Source organism: Stenella coeruleoalba (genome assembly GCF_951394435.1).
Source record: "Stenella coeruleoalba genome assembly, chromosome: 10".
In the NCBI taxonomy this organism is placed as follows: domain Eukaryota; kingdom Metazoa; phylum Chordata; class Mammalia; order Artiodactyla; family Delphinidae; genus Stenella; species Stenella coeruleoalba.
This window is the reverse complement of record NC_137156.1, coordinates 9,265,522-9,284,835: the sequence shown is the minus strand read 5'-3', so window position 1 is coordinate 9,284,835 and position 19,314 is coordinate 9,265,522. Positions and strand designations below refer to the sequence as shown.

The following is a 19,314-nucleotide window of genomic DNA, read 5'->3' as shown; positions in this document are numbered from 1 at the left end:
GAAACTCACTTTAAATATAAAGACAAAAAATAAGTTAAAGGTGAAAGATGGCAGAAGATATACCATGATAACACTAATCAAAAGAAAGCTGGAGTGGCTATATTGATATCAGACAAAGTAGATTTCTGAGCAAAGAATAATACCAGGAATAAAGAAGGTCATTTCTTAATGATAAAGGGGTTGATTAATCAAGGAGATCTAATAATCCTATACACCAATTAATGGATCTTTAAAATATACGAATAAAAACAGAACTACAAGGAGAAAAAGACAAATACAGAATTATAGTTGGAGACTTCAACAGTTCTCTCTCAGTAACTGATAAAAATAAGTAGGAAGAAATTCAGTAAGACTATAGAAGATCTGAACAACACTATCAACCAATCTAATCTAATTGACATCTATAGAACATTCCATCCAACAACAGCAGAATGTAACTTATTTCCAGAACATTAAATACAGATCATAGATCATATTCTGGGCTACAAAACACATTTAAAGGAAAGGAAGACATTCAGAGTATGTTTTCTAACCACAATGGAATTAAACTAGAAATTAAAAATAGAAAAATCCCCAGTTATCTGAAAGTTAAACAACACTACAAGGTAGCTAATGGGTCAGTGAAGAATTTATAAGGGAAAATAGAAAATATTTTGAATTGAACAAGCATGACAACACAATATATCAAAATACAGGAAACACAACTAAAGTAGTGCTTAGGGGAAATTTGCAGTGTACACTACTTCTATTAGAAAAGAAGAAAGGTCTTAAATCAGTAATCTAAGCTTCCACCAAATAACAAGTCAGAGTATTTTATTTTTTAATTGTTAAAAGTCTTTATTGAGGTATAACTTACAAATATAGTGTACCAATCTTAAGTATACATACAGCTCAACGAACTCTTTACATAAGTATTCACCCATGTAAAAGCTGCTAAGATCAAGAGATTAAACATTTCCAATTCCTTGTGCACCTAACTAGCCAATAACCTCCCCACCTAGATACCTATACACAGGGAAAAGTAACCAATACAAAGTCAGAACATTTAAACATCAGTTTGAAAAGATTTATACACACATTTCACCATGTGACTAAGTTCTCCATTTTTATTAGTTATTACCGAAATATTTTCTTCAAAGTAAACACACTACTTAAGATCATATGGAGTCCTGTGTTTTCAAAGACTCAGCCTCCAAAACATTTACCATTTCTAGAAGCATCCTCATTTAGGCAATACAATATTTGGCCTAAGAAACTTTGGAGCTAGTGAGACCTGGGTTCAAATAACATCCCTAGACTCTTACCCGAGCCTCGGTTGGTCTCCAACCTACTCTGTAGGGTTGCTATGAAGATAGAATGAGACAGCAGATGTAAAACACTTAGCAGAGTGCTCTATACATAGAGCTGTTACCAGTATCAGTATAAACCCTATTTTTATGGAGTTATTGATCCACCAGTGGTATTTTTGTTGCCTCTCCAACTAGCAGGTACTTACTGATCAGTGGTAAGGCTGTGCTGGTACTTGATCAGGCTGAGTAACAAGGCCTTGGAAGGAGGGGTTGAATTGAACCCTTTCTGTTCAAGTTCCTTAGTCTGTGGATCAAAATTCCCTAAGATGGCCCTGGGCTCTTTGAAATGACTGCTGAAGCTCATTATAGAATAAATCTCCAAAGCGTGTCACGAACGGCCTCTTTTACTCCCTAATGTGCTGTGCCGAGACTGGCCCAGGGCACCACTGTCAGCACTGAAGCATTGGTTGAGGAAGGGCTCTTCTGTAATGTGTTTGGACAGAAAGCCTGAGTTAGCTCAGGCCACCTACACATTATAATAGGATTACTTATAATACCTCAAAACTGAAATAAATAATGAGGCAAGTTAAGGCTCTTCTATGAATGCATCTCATTTTATCCTAATAAATTCTGTGTAAATTCAAATCAAAGTTGCCAGATGAGGAAAGAGCAGGCAGTTTCTAGGGATTGTTTAAAAACTATTTTATATATTATTCCAAGTGAGACTTGCTCTTGCTAGATCTTACTTTCTTCTACACCCACTCTAAATGCTCCCGCCAAAAAGAAAGCACTTGCAAGTTGTAAACAGAGCAACCAGATTTCACATCCTCTGCATCGATCTACACCAGACTTACAAAGAGGAACACGGTGCTGGTAATGGCTTGACTGGTGCATTTTCAGTGTGGCTTCAAGAGGCCCAGCTCGCAGGAGGGTGACATGACATTTCTTATACAGAGGAGGAGAGACACCCATGAGTTCATGGTATTCATGTAACACGAGCAGTCAGCATGGCAAAGGTCCCTTTTCCAAACAGTAAGGTAAATTAAAAACATAAACCTGGTGGGCTGCTATTTGCAAAATTCTGTTCTACATGCTAAAGGAATATGAAGACATATCAGTAGTTTCTGTGCTCAAGGAGCTCACACAGTTTAGCCGGATAGACTAAACACGTAAACATAAAAAAGTTAACTAACCACGCAGGGCAGTTCATAGGAAACCCTAAATTAGCAGTCTAGACAATATGTGTTGTAGATTTTCTAAGGAGGAAAGAGAACTCTGAGTTGGAAAAAGACATCACCCAAATATCAAGACCAGAGTTGGATTTTTAAGATGGGAAGGCAGAGAGGGTTAAGTTGACTATTCAGAAGCAAGTAGCTTCTTAAGGGAAAGGATGGGAATGAACTAGCCTAATTTACGTCAACTCTTCACATACATTCCATAAACTTACATAACTTCCAGGTGCTTTGCATATATTCCATTTGTCTGCACGTATTCCAAGCTCATTTTTTACATTCCATTCATAATATTTCATTTAATTGTTGTGTTTTATTTACATCCAGACTCATTCCAATAAGGGCTTGAAGCAGCTAACATACATCATTTCATTTCATACTAATAACAACACTATATAGAATTGTTACTCTCCAGTTTTGTTCAGATGAAGAAAGATTAAGTTACTTGTTTCAGGTCACACAGAGCTGGGATTGGAAACTAGATCTGAAGGTGAACTGGGTCTGTGAAAAGTAAGGCGTGCTCCTCCCATCTCTCTATCATACTATGCTTGAAATGGAAACTAAAGTACAGATGAACTTTGGGAGGGTAAAAAATAAAGGTGACCACCCACGATGGCATCAGGCTGGGGAGGATCTTGAGACAGACCTCAGCAAGAGGGACATGATGGAAGTATTTTAGGAAGATGATGAAGATGTACTGGGAGGCTGTAAAAAAGAATAGCTGGGAGGCAGATGGGAGACTCAGAAAGTTATACAAAGACTGATAATAATAATAGTACCCAATGCTGTCACACTGTAAATGTGACAGGACTATTCTAAGTGTTCACATGTATAAATTCATTTAATTCTCTAACAAGTCTGTAAGATGGATACCATTATTATCTCCCTCTGACCGATGAGGTAACAGAGACACAGAGATGGTGTGAGTTATTCAAAGTTACATAGTAAAGAGTAGAGCTTGAATCCAAATGTAGGTAGCCCAGCTCCAGAGCCTGTACTCTTACCTCTACCCTATAGGTAATAGCCCATGCCTGGCCAAAGTGATAGCAATGGAAAGAAAAAGAAGATAGACATGAGAGGTGTTAAAAAAAAAGAATGTATGCCCTTTGATGGCTGGTTGGATAAACAGCTGAGAGAGAGAATGAAAAATTAAAGGTAGTTCTGTGGCTCAGCACATTTCCCATGGATGAGAAGAGCTAAGTCAAAAAAAGGAGTCAGTATTGTGAGAAAAATGGTGAATTCAGTTTCAAAGTATGTTCAGGGTTACAGTGATGAAGTATGACATCCAAATGGAACTATTTAGAAGGTTATTGGAAACAATGTAAGCTCATAAGACAAGTGGGGATAGTGGGGGAAGAAGCATGGTCAGAGATGGTCACAGATTTGGGGATTGTGAAGCTGTGGATGTTTGACTGAGATCCCAGAGAGAAAGCGTAAAACAGAACAACTGAAGACCAAGGTTAAAAATTTGGCTGGAGCCCACAGGGAAAGATGTAGAACCAGGAAAAGAGAAAGAATGACCAAAATTAACTTCCCACAAACAGGAGAGTGCTTCATAACAAAGGATATGATCAACAGTCAAATGTCAGAAGTGGCAAAGAGGATGAAATTGTGGAAAGTGCATTAAGTGTATTCTTTCTGTGTTACTAAAGGCTTCCAAATAATAGCTTCTGAGAGCGGTAGAATCTGAAGTCACATGTTAGGGAGATTACAGAAGTGCAGGGGTAGGGATGAAACAGAGAAGTTGCCAAAATAATAATGAGGCATCTTTCCTTGTACCTCACAATGTTAAATAGCAGACCACTTGGTCATCATGTCAAGCAGAAGTGTGAGTATTTTCTGGGGTATACACAAGTTACAAGATAATTGTAAAGGTTCACCTGCTACCACCATCAACTAACTCAGGCCCAACGTACATTCATTGCTCTTAAATTAGGCTGGTAATGAGACTGATGCCACCACTGAGTGCTACGCAAAGCAGCAGGGATGGATGATACTTCAAGCCTCTGACGTAGCTACTGCATTTTCTTTTCTTACCCTTGGGCTGCTTACTGAGTGAACCCAATTTCCCCCATGACTCCAGCTACTACCTGTAACCATCCAGCTCTCAAATTTCCTCTCCCTAGGTCCAGGCACCTGTTCCCATGTGCTTATCAGACACCTCAAACTGGATGCTCCATCGGCATCTCAAGTTCAAAATGGCCAGTACTGAACTAATCATTTTACCTCTAAACCTACTCTCTTACACCCCATGTTATTTCTCTCACCAAACGGAACTGCAGTCAGCCAGTACCCCAGAGCAGAAAGCTTCCTCGCACCCACATTCAATTATCACCAAGTCCTGTAGCCTCAATGTCCTGCTCCGGCTCTTCATTCCCAGAGCTACTGCTTTGGTCCCAGCATTCCTCCTGCTTTGCCCACATCTGTTCAGTCAGTTAGTCATTTGGTCATTAAGTACATCCTTATTGAGCACTTACTATGCCAGGCACTCTGCTATGAGTTAGAGAGACAGGGAAGAAAAAAACCCAAGTTCCTGACTTCATGGAGCTTACACTCTAAGGAGGAGACAGATACTAAACAAATTAATATAAAATATTAAGTAGTCATTAGCGCTTAAAAGAAAAAAAATAATAAAGGGGGTAAGATGGAAAAAGAAAGACCAGGAAAATTCTGGAGCCTGAATAAAATGAAGAAAAAGGCATGTAACTGACTGGTGGCAAAGCATTAAAACCAGAAGGTAACAGTGTGGAGGCCCAGAGGCAGGAGCCCGTTGGGTGAGTCCAAGAACCAGTAAGAAGGCCAGTGTGGACAGAGGAGTTGGTGAGGGGAGAAAGGTCAGGAAGAAGTAGGAGGGCAGCCAGGGACCACGTGTGTCCTGTATGGCCTGGGGCCGTGACATGGAGTTAGAGCATGAAGGAAGGCTATTGAGATATCTTGAGAAAAATCAATTACCTGATTAAATTTAGAGTTTTAAAGGGCCCCTCCAGGTGCTGAGTGTAAAATAGACTTTAGGAAGGCAGGTAGAACAGGAAAATCCGTTCAGAAGTTATTCTAATAGTCAAGGCAAAAGATACAGAGCTTTTGACTAGTGGTAAAAGTTGTGAGAAGTGCTCCGATTCTGAGAACTACCAGGATTTGTAGATGGACTGGATGGAGAGTGAGAGAGAAAGAAGGTCTAGAATAATTCCTAGGTTCACAGTCTGAGCATCTAGGTGAAGTGGATGCCATTTGCCAAGATGGGAATTCACAGGGGTGAGTATGGTGAAGACCAAGAATCCACCGTTAGGTTCGGTGGCGGTGAAGACACTGAGAACTTGGCAGGTGTCATTTCAGTGGAGTAGAAGGAGGAAAGCCTGGCTGGAGTTGAATAAACAGAGCTCAGGTATCTCTTCCTCCAGAAAGCTCTGCCGATACCCAGAGCTTTCACTTCTTCCGCCACCAGACACACAAGGAGGACACACACCTCACACACCCATATACATATATATCCCATCCACTCATTCCATACCCACACACTTCACTCACACACACACACACACACACACACACACACTCACATTTCATTCGCTGTGAATTTGACCCCCCTTTACTGTGCTACTTGAGTTCTTGGGTTCATTTCTGCCTTAATTCATTTAATTTACAGCTGGTCGCCCAACCACAAGGTGACTGTGGCATCTAGCTCTAGGAAGCACCATTCCCATAGACTGGAGAGTGGCTGGTACCCTTGGGGTCCAGCTGTGCAGGGCTCTGTCTCCACGTGACCATCTGCAAATTGAAGAGAGAGACTGTGTCTTATCCATATGCTAATCTCTTGGCCAACGTGGGAACCTAGAAGACATTTGTACACAATTGTTAAAGAAAGGATTATCAGACAAATTTGCCACAGTCCATATTCCTCTCTCCATCCCCCTCAACGTCCTCTAAATGTGGATCCTAAAATGAAAACAATAATATCATATTGACATGTACACACTGCTATATTTAAAATAAAATGCCTTTCCATGAAAAAAATAAAATAAAAATTAAAAAAATGAATAATATCATAAAATTCAACAGACAAAAATACAACACCACGTTTTTGTATAACAGTCTATTATAGACACCAAATGACGTGCTTTCACATATTTTATTCAATCGACTTTACAAGTTGGAGTGGTACTTGAGGATCAGTAAGATTTTAGGAACTCAGTTATAAATCTCAACCCAAATCTAACCAGAGAGGACAAATAATACAGTGAAACATCCACCAGTTCCCCAAATGGGTGCATTTAAACATATCCACTATAAAGCAGGTTTGAGTAGACCAACCTACACTTTTGAGTAATAAAAGAGTGGGGTCAGGGAAGTGCATTTTTGGTCACTGAAATTCTATAGGCACCACATTCCAGGTATACAAGAGATGGCAAGAACATATACTGTGGCAAAGAATGATTTATGGGCACCCATAACAGATGCAACTATGTGATAGGTGGCCCTTCCCAGTCGTCTTCTGAAATTTCAACATAGTACACATCCCCAGAGGCTCTTGTTAAAATTCAGATTTTTGTTCAGTAGGTCTGGAGTGGAGCCTGAGTTCTTCTGCATTTTTAAAAAAAAACTCCAAGGTAATGCTGACGATGCTGGTCCATGGGCCACAAGACTTCATAGAAAAAGTTCCAAGTAAAGTTCCTTCTTAGCTCCCTATTTACACTGAATTGCCATGTTTCATTACACAAAGAATCTGTTTCAACAAACCGGTGTTCGTTTTTACATGTGGTATCACTGTACAGCCACCAACTTGAAGAGGGTGGGTGTGCAAGGGGCAGATTTCACCCAGTTAGCGCAAATGAGGCAAAGAGATTTCCTCTAAGTGAGCATGTTTGGTAGGAAAAAGTTCAGTTTGGTAGGAAAAAGTTCTGTTTGGTAGGAAAAAGTACTGTTCCACTAGAATCAGGGGCACCATCTTTGTAAAAGTTGTCCCTGGCCAGAACCGGCTCCAATCACGTTTCATGCCTAATACTATAATAAGCATTTTTTCTTTAATAAGTGAACTTGGCAATGTAGACAGCCTCCTTGGTGTGATTTCCAGAGCTCCTGTGTGATTACAGTCCCTACTGAATTAAAGTAGAATTTTACAAGGGATGGAGAGAGATAGACTAAGGCTACCATGGAGCAAAGAAAGAGCTTGAACCCATCAAAAAAAGAATAGTAAGTGGGAACTGTTAATCCACGAGGGCAGAATTGCTGAGCCAAGTAGCAGTAGTGGTTGAGAAAGAAGTGAAGGGAAATGACGATAACTATGTACCATAGAGATATCAGTAATATCTACCTTACTGGGCTGCTCTGAGAATCAAGCTTGATGAAGTTACTGAAAATGCGTCCAACATTTTAAAGGACTAGACAGATGTTTACAGGTATTATAAGAGCATCATCACTTACAAAATGTTATTTTACACTCTGTATACTTCAAAAGGGGGCAAGGCATAAAGCGTGATCATAGGCAGTTAGAAGACCTGGGTTAACTTTGCTCTGTTACATACCCTTTTTGAACCCAAGTTTCTTCATATGCAAAATGAGAATATAAAATCAATCATGTAAAATATACATTTTAGGTTATCTCTGTGTAAAATTCTTACAACCAGCTTAAGAGGAAAGGGTAACCATGTAACAATATGTTTGGCTGCAGGAAAGTGATTCCCTGACTAACAGAGACCTAATAAAAATGGGGTGCATGATGCTTTTCTTACATAACAGGAAATTGGGAGGTCAGCCATGGTTGGAGTCAACCCAGTTGCTGAGTAATCTCTTCTAAGATTCAGACTTTTCTATCTTTCATTCAGCCATCCTTAGCACATTGGATTTTGTCCTCTACTTATCATTTTATAGTCACAACATGGTTGTCATACTTCAGTTATCACAGTTGCATTCAAGGAAGAGGGAGGGAGAAAATGGGCTTGAGATGTGGCACTAGCTGTGTCTGTGCCATTTTACGAGGGAAGTAAATGTTTTCCAGAATTTTCCACCCCACCTCAGCAGACAATTACTTACAACTCGTTGGGTACTTATATCTCTACTTACATCAACTTGCTGCATCACACATCTCTGGTTGCAAGGCTGGCTGGAAAATTCATACTTAGCTTTTCAAGATGATAGTAGAGGTAGGCTAGGGTAAAAGAGAATGAGATTGGTAACTTAACACTGTCTGAAGGGCAGGAACTATCAGCATTTTACTTTCAGTGAAGGCGCAACAGTGTTAAATGACTCACCTGAATTCACTGAGTAAATCTTGAAATAGAACTTGCTTTGGGGACCACAATAAGTTGAAAATATTATATGGCCTGTTTTAAAATATGACTTTAATTAAGTTTAATTAAATTTAACTTAAATTAACCTGGAATTGTGCTTGACACCTGGCATATGCCGAATAAGTACTTGTTGATCACCTGAATGGCTGCAAACCAAACTCCAAATTTGACATGTCACCTTCCTTTTCTTGATAAGCGTTTTTTTTTCTTTTGGAGATGCACAGTCTAGAACCCCTCTACATCTGAGGCTCTGGGTGTAAGAACATTGTGTTCTCCAAAACATATACTAATAATTCTTTTAAATGCGCTAATCTCTTACGTAGAAGACAAAACGTGGAGTTCCAAACCAAAGTGATAGTAATACTAGCTTTTAGATTAATAATTTTTAATGTATTAGTCTCTTAAATCATGCAGAAAATAAAAAGTGGGGTTATAAATCATTGTTGCAGTATCACCAGCTTTTATATTTGCTCAAGTCTCTACCTTCACTGAGATCTTTGTCTCTTCATACAGCTCTGAGTTACTGTATAGTATCCTTCCATTTTAGCCTGCAGGACTCCCTTGAGCATTTCTTGCAGAGCTGGTTTAGTGGTAACAAACTCCCTCAGCTCTCATTTACCTGGAAATGTGTTAATTTCTCCCTCACTTTTAAAGGACAGTTTTGCCAGATACAGGATTCTTCGTTGACAGTTTTTTGGTTTTGTTTTTTTAGCACTTTGAATATATTGGCTCACTGACTTCTGACTTCCAAAGCTTCTGATGAGAAATCTGCTGATAATCTTATTGAGGATCCCTTGTGTATGATTATTTCTTTATCTCTTCCTGTTGTCAAGATTCTCTGTCTTTTGAAAGTCTGATTACAGTGTATCTGGGTTAGGGTCTTTTTGAGTTCATCTTTCTTTGAGTTTCTTGCTTGTTTATATTCATGTCTTCGTGAAATTTGGGAAGTTTTCATCCATTATTCTTTCAAATATTCTGTTTGCCCTTTTGTCTCACTTCTGTTTCTTTTTTTTGTTTTTTATTTTTTTGCGGTACATGGGCCTCTCACTGTTGCGGCCTCTCCCGCTGCGGAGCACAGGCTCCAGACGCGCAGGCCCAGCGGCCATGGCTCATGGGCCCAGCCGCTCCGCGGCATGTGGGATCTTCCCGGACTGGGGCACGAACCCGTGTCCCCTGCATCGGCAGGCGGACTCTCAACCACTGCAGCACCAGGGAAGCCCATCACTTCTGTTTCTGAGATTCCCACAATTCATGTGTTGGTCTGTTTTGTGGTATCCCGCAGGTCTATTAACTTAGGCTCTGTTAACTTTTCTTCAGTCTTTTTTCTTTCTGTTCCCTAGACTTTATAATTTCTATTATCATGTCTTCAAGTTTGCTAATTCTTTATTCTACCTGCTCAAATCTGCCTTTGAATTCCTCTAGTGAATTTTCCATTTCAGTTGTACTTCTTAGTTCTAGAATTTCTTTTTGGTTTACCTTTATGTTTTCCATCTCTTTATTTGATATTTCTGTTTTGTTCATACTTTGTCTTCTTGGCTTTATCCATGTATTCCTTTAATTCTTTGAGCATTTTTAAGACAGTTATTTTAAACTCTTTGTCTAGTAGATCTGCCATCAGGTCTTTTCAGCAGCAGTCTGTTGATTTATTTTTTCCTTTGAATGGGCCATACTGTACTGTTTCCTTCTATGCTTTGTGATTGTGTTGTTGTTGAAAACTGGACAGTTGAATGTAATGATGTGGTAGTTCTAGAAATCAGATTCTCCCTCTTCCTCAGGGTTGGCTGAATTTTTGCTTTCTTTTTACTATCCTTTTTTTTTTTAATATTGTTGGAGGCTGTATCTGTGCCAAGGATCAGCTTGAGGTGTAAACTTAAGGTCTTCTTAGGTCTTTTCTGAGTCTTTCCCTTTCCCTGCGCATGCATGGTGACTTTCTATGTTCTTTTTTTAATTTTTGTTTTATTTTCTAGCTTTATTGAGATACAATTGACATTCCGCACTATACAATTTTAAGGTGTACAGCATAATAATTTGACTTACATATATTGTGAAATGATCACGATAATTAGTTTAGTTAGCATCCATCATCTCCTATAGATACAAAAAGAAAAAAATATGTTTTTTCCCTTGTATTGAGAACTCAGAATCTATTCTCTTAACAACTTTCAAATATACCATACAGCAGAGTTAGCTATAGTTGTCATGTTGTACGTTACATTCCTAGGACTTATTTATCTTGTAACTGGCAGTTTGTATATTTTCACAGCCTTCATCCAATCCTCCTTCTCCACCCTACCACTTCTGGTAAACTCTTTTCCTCTGTCTGACTTATTTCACTTAGCATAATGCCCTGAATTCCCATCCATGTTGTCTCAAATGGCAGAATTTCCTTCTGTTTTATGGCTGAAATATATATATGATATATATGATATATATATGATATATATATGATATATATATCATATATAATATATATAATATATAATATATATCATATGATATATATATGCCACAACTTCTTTATCCATTCATCCCTCAGTGGACACTTAGGTTGTTTCCATGTTTTTCCTATTATAACCAATGCTGTTATGAACATGAGGGTGCAGATATCTCTTCAACATAGTATTTTCATTTCCTTTCAATATATTCCCAGAAGTGAAATTACTGGATCAGATAGTAGTTCTAGTTTTAAGATTTTGAGGTTCCTCTATATTGTTTTCCATAGTGGCCGCATCACTTTACAGTCCCACCAACAATGCACAAGGGTTCCCTTTTCTCCGCATCCTCACCAGCATTTGTTATCTCTTGTCTTTTTGATGATAGCATTCTGACAGACATGTGGTGATGTCTCATTGTGGTTTTGATTTCCGTTTCCCTTAGGATTAGTGATGTTGAGCATGCATGGTGACTTTTCTAATTTCCTCTTACGTGTGCAGTTGCTTTTGAATATCCTAGTCTTTCATATCTGATTCCCAGAGGAAAACCAAAAAATAAGGAGTGGGAATAAAGGGCACCAGCCCTTTTAATCCCCTAGGAGTCATGTCAGCCAGAGGTGAAGGAGCCTGCAACAATGGGGGAGGTGCAACAACGACTGCCCACCTCTTTCTCTGCACCTCTGAGATCAGAAGTAGCAATCAGCAGTCAGAGCATAGATCCCTGATATTTGTAGAACAGGGTCATACAATAGTTTCTGCCCTCTGTGATGTTAATTTTGCATGTCAACTTGACTAGACAAAGGGATGCCTAGATAGTTGAATTACACCTTCAGCTTTAATGGTTTTCCAGCTTGCAGACAGCAGACTGTGGGACTTCTCAGCCTCTGTAACCACATGAGCCATTCCTATAATAAATCTCCTCTTCTTTTAGCTGTATCTATCCATATCCTATTGGTCCTGTTTTTCAGGAGAACCCTGATTAAAATGCCCACCCTTGCTCCCATAGGTTGCATTCTAGCTGTTCCTGGAACACCTGCACACCTGCCTGCCATGAGGCTGGTGTTTGGGGAGGGGTAGCAGCTACTGTGCTAAGAGCTAAAATTGACTGAAATTAACCACAATTTACCATCCAAGTCTTTCCCTGAAAGTTTCAAGCCTTCAACAGACTCTAGAGTTTCAAAATAGTTACATCAGACAGATTCTGCCAATACAATTTTTGTCTAGGTGGGGAGACAAATTCCTCATGCTTCCTACTCTGCCATCTTCCCAGGATCCCAGGAATAATGATTCTTACAATTATGGAGTCTAAATCTCCTTTTCAAGCATTCAACCTCCCCACACTTATTTTCTGGGAAGTGAAAGCCCTACTTTTTAGAAGAAGGGACTAGAGACAAACTGAATTAAGGTTAGCCACCCAGAGAAAATATCCAAAATCTTCCCTTAAAATGTCTCATTTTTCTTCCTCATTAATAAAAAAAAAGTTACTGTATATTCTTCAAAAGGCAACTACAATTTACATTAATCACTGGCATTTTAGGAGCCTGGCCCTGAGATAAAATATCTGCACAGGTTAAAATAAAATAAAATAAAATACATTGTATATTTTATCAAATATAAAGCTATTATGAGGAATGGTTTTTGTAACATTCTTTTTGAAACTTGAGCACTATAATACAAATGTTTTGATCCAATTGGGTATATTAAGTAGATATAGTGGCTGTGAAACTTGTTACAGAAAATATACTCAAGCTGCCAATCGTAGTTATTAAAGTATGTCTGTCTCCACTGCAATAATCAATTTGGTCTTCTCTTTAAATATCAAATTAGGGACTGCTTGTACAAAATAGAATGATTCTGATTATGTCGTTTTTTTGTTGTTGTTGTTGTACGCGGGCCTCTCGCTGTTGCGGCCTCTCCCGCTGCGGAGCACAGGCTCCGGACGCGCAGGCTCAGCGGCCATGGCTCACGGGCCCAGCCGCTCCGCGGGATCTTCCCGGACCGGGGCACGAACCCGTGTCCCCTGCATCGGCCCATCGGCAGGTGGACTCTCAACCACTGCGCCACCAGGGAAGCCCGATTATGTCGTTTTTTTAGATGAATTTTTATTGTGTGAAAAATCATACTTATTGTTTACCGTGGTGTGCTGACAGTCAACGTGCTCTGAGTCCCCTAGATCTGGTCACTCAGTCTCTGCTGACATTCGGTCCTCTTCACCCCCACCAAGTACTGGGTCGCTTGAACATCTATCATTGCTATGGATTAATCATTTGATTTTGTGTTTTATTATTTGGTAGTGAAATTTTATAAACTCTCCTAATTGTAAGTTCTTCAAGGATAAGGACTGTGCCTTCCATTTCCTGTACAAATGTCCCCACGTGACCAAATAACGATCAACATAAAAGATGGTGTTGACCAAATTACTCATGTGGGGATGACATTAGATATCAGTTTACTGCATCTACGAAAATAATATTTATTCCGGCTTCTTGACGATGGTTCATTACAACTTTCTTGAGCTTTATTTCTTTTCTCTTTCTGATGAGCTAAATCAAGCAACTATAATTAAAATTTTAATAAAGAAAAGGAAAGAGATTCCAAATGACAGAGCATACAGCATTATATAGATACATATATCTGAATAGTTGACTAACATTTATTTTTTATTCGGTGATTTGCATTATTTCAACACAACGTTGGCTCAGTCTGACTAATATGATCAGTTCTCCCTTCCCTTCGTTCTAAGAAACAGAGGTTGTAAAACAGACACCTAACTAGTTTTCTTAAGGGACATATGAGAAAATAGTTATTGGAGTCCTGATGGCCCATTTGGTTTGCTTTCAAGTCCATACATTCTCCTTTTACATTCTTACTTTTTTCTTATTCCCACAAGTCAATTTCTGCATTCATCATGGGGTATATGGAAAGTAATGTTGTCATAGTTTTGTGCTTATGTTTGCAAGCCAGCTTTGAGATCCTTGATAAAAGGTACCATCACAAGCTCAAAATATTTTTCTTTTATTACTAAGCAACACAAATAACAATTGTTCCAAAGAGTCAGGAAGATTGTAATATACATGCATTGATAAGCTCCACAAAACGGAAAAAAAGAATCTGTGGATGGGCAGATCTGCCGCATTCAGGGTCATTGAGAGTCTCACATTCATTTTTAAAGGGATTTGGGTACTAAAAACAAGCAGGAAGTCACATTTTTGGCAAATGTGAAGAAATTCAAATCCCTAACAGTGGTCAAAATTCTGCATTCACAAAAGCTGAGTGGGCTCTAAACTTGGCAAACATGCGATTTCAGCCCCTTTCAAAGAGGGGGGAAATGCTTTAAAAGGCTAAAAAGCAAAAGCATCTTGGACATTAAATAGGTTTTTTTTTCCCCAAAATAAAGACTCTGATGAGTTATGTGTAAAGGAATCAGAAACACATGGATTAAGCTTTACTTAAAACAAACATAGGTTTAAATGTGGAGAGAAAGCCATAAGCAAAGTCTGTTAAGAGCTTCTTTCAATCCCAAATATTTGCAGAAAGTGTTGGCTTTTCCAGCACATCACAATCTTTCTATATCTAGTTTGATGGCATCATTCACTAGAAATTGCCACTTACCTAGTATTTTTCTGGCCCCGATACGGCTGCCATTTGCTCCCTATTGTTCATCTTCCCCAAATCCTAATTGATTGTTCTCTATGCCATGCGAATGCTCATTTACAGAAGCAGACTCACAGAGCCACAGATAGCCAACTCCATGCTTTTGAATTTGAGGCATGTTCTGTGCCTGAACAGTACCGATAAGCATTACCAGGTGTATCTTATAGGCGTTGTTTCTAGAATGGCCATCTCACTGTGCTTTCTGATGCTTCTCCAGCCACTCTGGCTAAATTGGTTTCATGTGCCATTCTCTCTAGATTCGTGGAAGGCTGGTTTTTCTCTGGCAGTGGGTGACATTTTCCTGGCCCAGCAATCACATGCCTAGGAGGTTTCTACTCTTGCATGAAGGCGAATTCTGGCCAAAGGAGCCTGGCTGACATGCTGGAGGCTCAAATCCTCCAGACACACAGAGCATAGACAGAGAGCAACTGGCGCCATGCTGCACATTCCCACCCGTCTTCAGCGTTCCCAGCACATGAGGGTGAGTCAAAGGTCTTCCCTTTGTTTTCAACAAGTGAAATTAGGTCTCAATGATCTAAATGCTGAGTTAGAGCTCAGCTCACGGAGAAAATGGGGAGAATCGGAATACAATTGTCTGAGTTGAAAGCAGTGGGTCTCTAACTTGACTGTGAGTTATTGGCATGGCCTAGGAAGCTTAAAACACCCTGATGTCCAGGTCCCATGCCCAAGAATTCTGATACAATTGACCCCGTATGTAGCCTGAACATCTGGATTTTTAAAAATTCTCCAGATGATTCTACCGTGCATCCGGGGTAGAGAAACTCTCAACTAGGGCTTCAGGGTTGATTATCATAAAGAAGCTAAGTATTGGTGCAGAATCATGGTGTTCAAACCTGGCTGCATATTAGAATCACCTCTGGTGACTTTTTAAACTATAATACTAACGGCCACTCCTGGAATTTCTTAGTTATATAATATTTACTATGGTCTAAGCTCTGTTCTAAATGTGAGGTATATACACACACAACGTATTATGCTCTGGTCTGCGTGTGTTCTAAGCTATTGGTCTAAGCTCTATTCTAAGTGGATATATACAGAACAAGCCTATAAACTAGGTACTTGTAGTATCTACCTCCAAAATGGCCCCCAGTGACCTTTGCTTACTGACACAAAGGTATCGCCTCCTCCCAAGCTGAATCAGTGTTGGTCTGTATGACCTAAGGAATACTGCAGGAGTGATGATGTACGACCTTAAAGGCTAGGTCATAAAAGGCATTGCAAGTTCCACCTTGGTCTCTTGGGTCATTTGCTTTGGAGAAAGTCAGACAGCATGCCATGTGGACTCTCAAGCAGTCCGTACAGAGGGCTTTGTGGAGAAAATCTGAAGCTTCCTGCCAATAATACCATTAGCACCATTTTGTCCTTCATGTGAGCAAACCACCTTGGAAATGGGTCCTCCAGCCCTAATCGAGCCATCAGATGACTGCAGCCCTGGCTTAGAGAAACCCTGAGCTGAAACTGCCCCACCGAGCTGCTCCTGCATTCCCACCCAGAAAAACCACAAGAGATCTTAAGCCATGAGTGTTTTGGGTGATTCACTATGCAACATTAATGGGATACCATTATTATTTCTATTTTACAGTTGAAGAAACTGAGTCATGGAGAAATTAAGTAACTTACTTAAGATTATACAGCTATAAAGAATATGTATTTGGGAACTAAATTAGGTGATTTATCCCAAAATCTGTGCTCTTAAAAATGATGCAGTAAAGTCACTCATGAATCTGTTAAGAAACTCTTGATGGAGAAGAAGTTAAAATGGCAATGATAAGCCAGAAAAAGTTGATTCATGCAAATATCTGACCTATTTTGCATGCATTGTCAGTTGTTTCAAAATTATTAGATTATCAAAATCGTATCCTTCCCATAGTCATCCTACACTTTCTATTATTTCCTTTAGCACATGGCTTTGAAGGAGCTCTCAGAGTCTCATCCACTCCAGCCCTGTGGATTTTTTTTACCAAAACACAGACTATGGAGTCTATATTCAGATGGATCAACAAATATTTCCTCATATCTAAAATTGTTTTCTGCTTTAACTTAAACCTTCGTTTAGGTTTTTGCAATCTTTGAGAACTAAACAGCTGTTTATATTTTAAAGAAATCCTTCTACGTGGTTTAGGGAAAGTCCAGATGTTTAAGAGGCAAAAGGACTTTTCCTCGGTCTGTGCTGTGTGACTTCGGGCAAAGTATTGGGTGCCCAGGTGTCACTATTAGGGATGCTGATTAAAGTCCTGGGATGGAGCCTAGGCATTCTGGGTCTTTTTAAAGCTCCCTGTGTAACTCAATGTGCAACCAGAATTGTAAACTACTGATGTAACCTCTTGCAGTTTCAGTCTCCTTACTTGCTAAGTACAGGTAATAATAATACTGAGCCCTTGGTGTTTTTTTCTGTTTTTTGTTTGTTTGTTTGTTTGTTTTGTGAGGATCAAGGTTAAGCAGGGAACAAGTTGCCACTTAAAGCAACAGGACAAATACATCATTTCTACCGAAGCACTATTTTAGTTGAAAACAAAAAAGTAACACTAAAAAGAAATGAACTATCAAGCTATGAAAAGACACGAAAGAAACTTAAATTACTATTACTAAGTGAAAGAAGCCAATCTGAAAGCCTATGTACTGTATAATTCCAACTATATGACATTCTGCAAAAGGCAAAACTATGGAGACAGTAAAAAGATCAGTGGTTGCCAGGGGTTAGGAGGGAACGAGAGATGACTAGGCAGAGCACAGATTCTTAGGGCAATGAAACTATTCTCTATGATGCTGTAATGGTGGACATATTTCATTATGTATTTGTCAAAATTACAGATTGTACAGCCCCAAGAGTGTAAACTGTGGACTTTGGGCGATAACAACACATCAGTGTATGTTCATGAATTATAACAATGTACCACTCTGGTGGGGGACATTGAAAATGTGGAAGGTTATACATGCAGGGATCGGGGTAGGAAGCATATGGGAGATCTCTGTACCTTCAGCTCATTTTTTTTTTTAAAAGAAGATGTTGGGGGTAGGAGTTTATTAATTAATTAATTTTTGCTGTGTTGGGTCTTCGTTTCTATGCGAGGGCTTTCTCTAGTTGTGGCAAGCAGGGGCCACTCTTCATCGCGGTGCGCAGGCCTCTCACTATTGCGGCCTCTCTTATTGCGGAGCACAGGCTCCAGACGCGCAGGCTCAGTAGTTGTGGCTCACGGGCCTAGTTGCTCCGCGGCATGTGGGATCCTCCCAGACCAGGGCTCGAACCCGTGTCCCCTGCATTAGCAGGCAGATTCTCAACCACTGTGCCACCAGGGAAGTCCCCTTCTGCTCATTTTTGCTGTGAACTTAAAACATCTCTAAAAAACCATTAAGTTTATTTGAGAAAAAGAGTAGATGTATTAGAAAATAGATTTTAAATTGCTTAGATTTTAAAGATGAAACATTAGACTTATGTAGAATGTTGGACTTCCAAATGGGCTGCTTTGGATTATACTCCCTGATCATGAATAAATAATTTAATTTCTCTCCATTTGAGGTGACTTAGTGGAGGTATTAGTTTTATATTCCAGTTTATTTGCATTTAGGGATCAGGAGAGGTGTATGAGTTTCCTAGGGGGTGTCATTAAAAACTACCACAAACTGGCTGGCTTCAAACAACAGAAATCAATTCTCTCACAGTTCTTGAGGCTAGAAGTCTACGATCAGTGTGTCAACTGAGTCATGCTCTTAGGGGAGGATCCTTTCTTGCCTCTTCCAGCCTCTGCAGCATCAGGCATTCCTTGGTTTGTGGCTGCATAGATCCAATCTCCGCTTTCCTCTTCACATGGCTTTCTTCCTTTATCTTCATGTGGCTATCTTCCTACAAGGACACCAGTCACATTGAATTAGGAGCATAGGAGCATGTTATACTCCAGTATGACTTCATCTTAATTAATTACATCTGCAACAATCCTAATTCCAAATAAGGTCATATTCTGAGGTCCTAAGGGTTAAGACTGCAGGGGTGTCGGGGGCAGGGCACAATTCAACCCATACCAAGAAGATACATGACACAAGATACGCTCACAGATCTTGGTTCACTGAAGAGATGTGCTAATAGGTGTCTGTCCAGAGGTGGCTTCAATTGTTTCCAATCTGGGTGGTAGTTAGCCCAGCTATTAAAATGCATCCGGTTCCTTTCATAAGAGCATGATATCAATAGCTGTAGTGTAACTAGGCTGATATCTGTGTCCTCACTTTGCCTCACTTTGGATTCTTGGCATCTTTGAACCTTCACTTAATTAGATGAGAAAGTGGGGTCATACATTCACTTTAATTGCCAAAAAAAAAAAAAAAAAAAGATACGTACCCCTGATGCTATCCCTTTGAAAACACGAGGGATTAGCACACATTGCTAGTATCTCTGTCATGTTGCAAACTC

General features: G+C 39.6%; 1 long non-coding RNA gene across 1 annotated transcript in view; it reads left to right on the top strand.

Annotated features, from left to right (window-relative positions):
- The window catches only part of LOC307192708, a 201,437-nt gene that overhangs the window by 156,380 nt on the left and 25,743 nt on the right, over positions 1-19,314 (top strand). The window contains exon 4 of the long non-coding RNA XR_013830163.1: positions 15,149-15,372. This is a non-coding gene — a long non-coding RNA (uncharacterized lncRNA). The remainder of the gene's footprint in view (positions 1-15,148; positions 15,373-19,314) is intronic.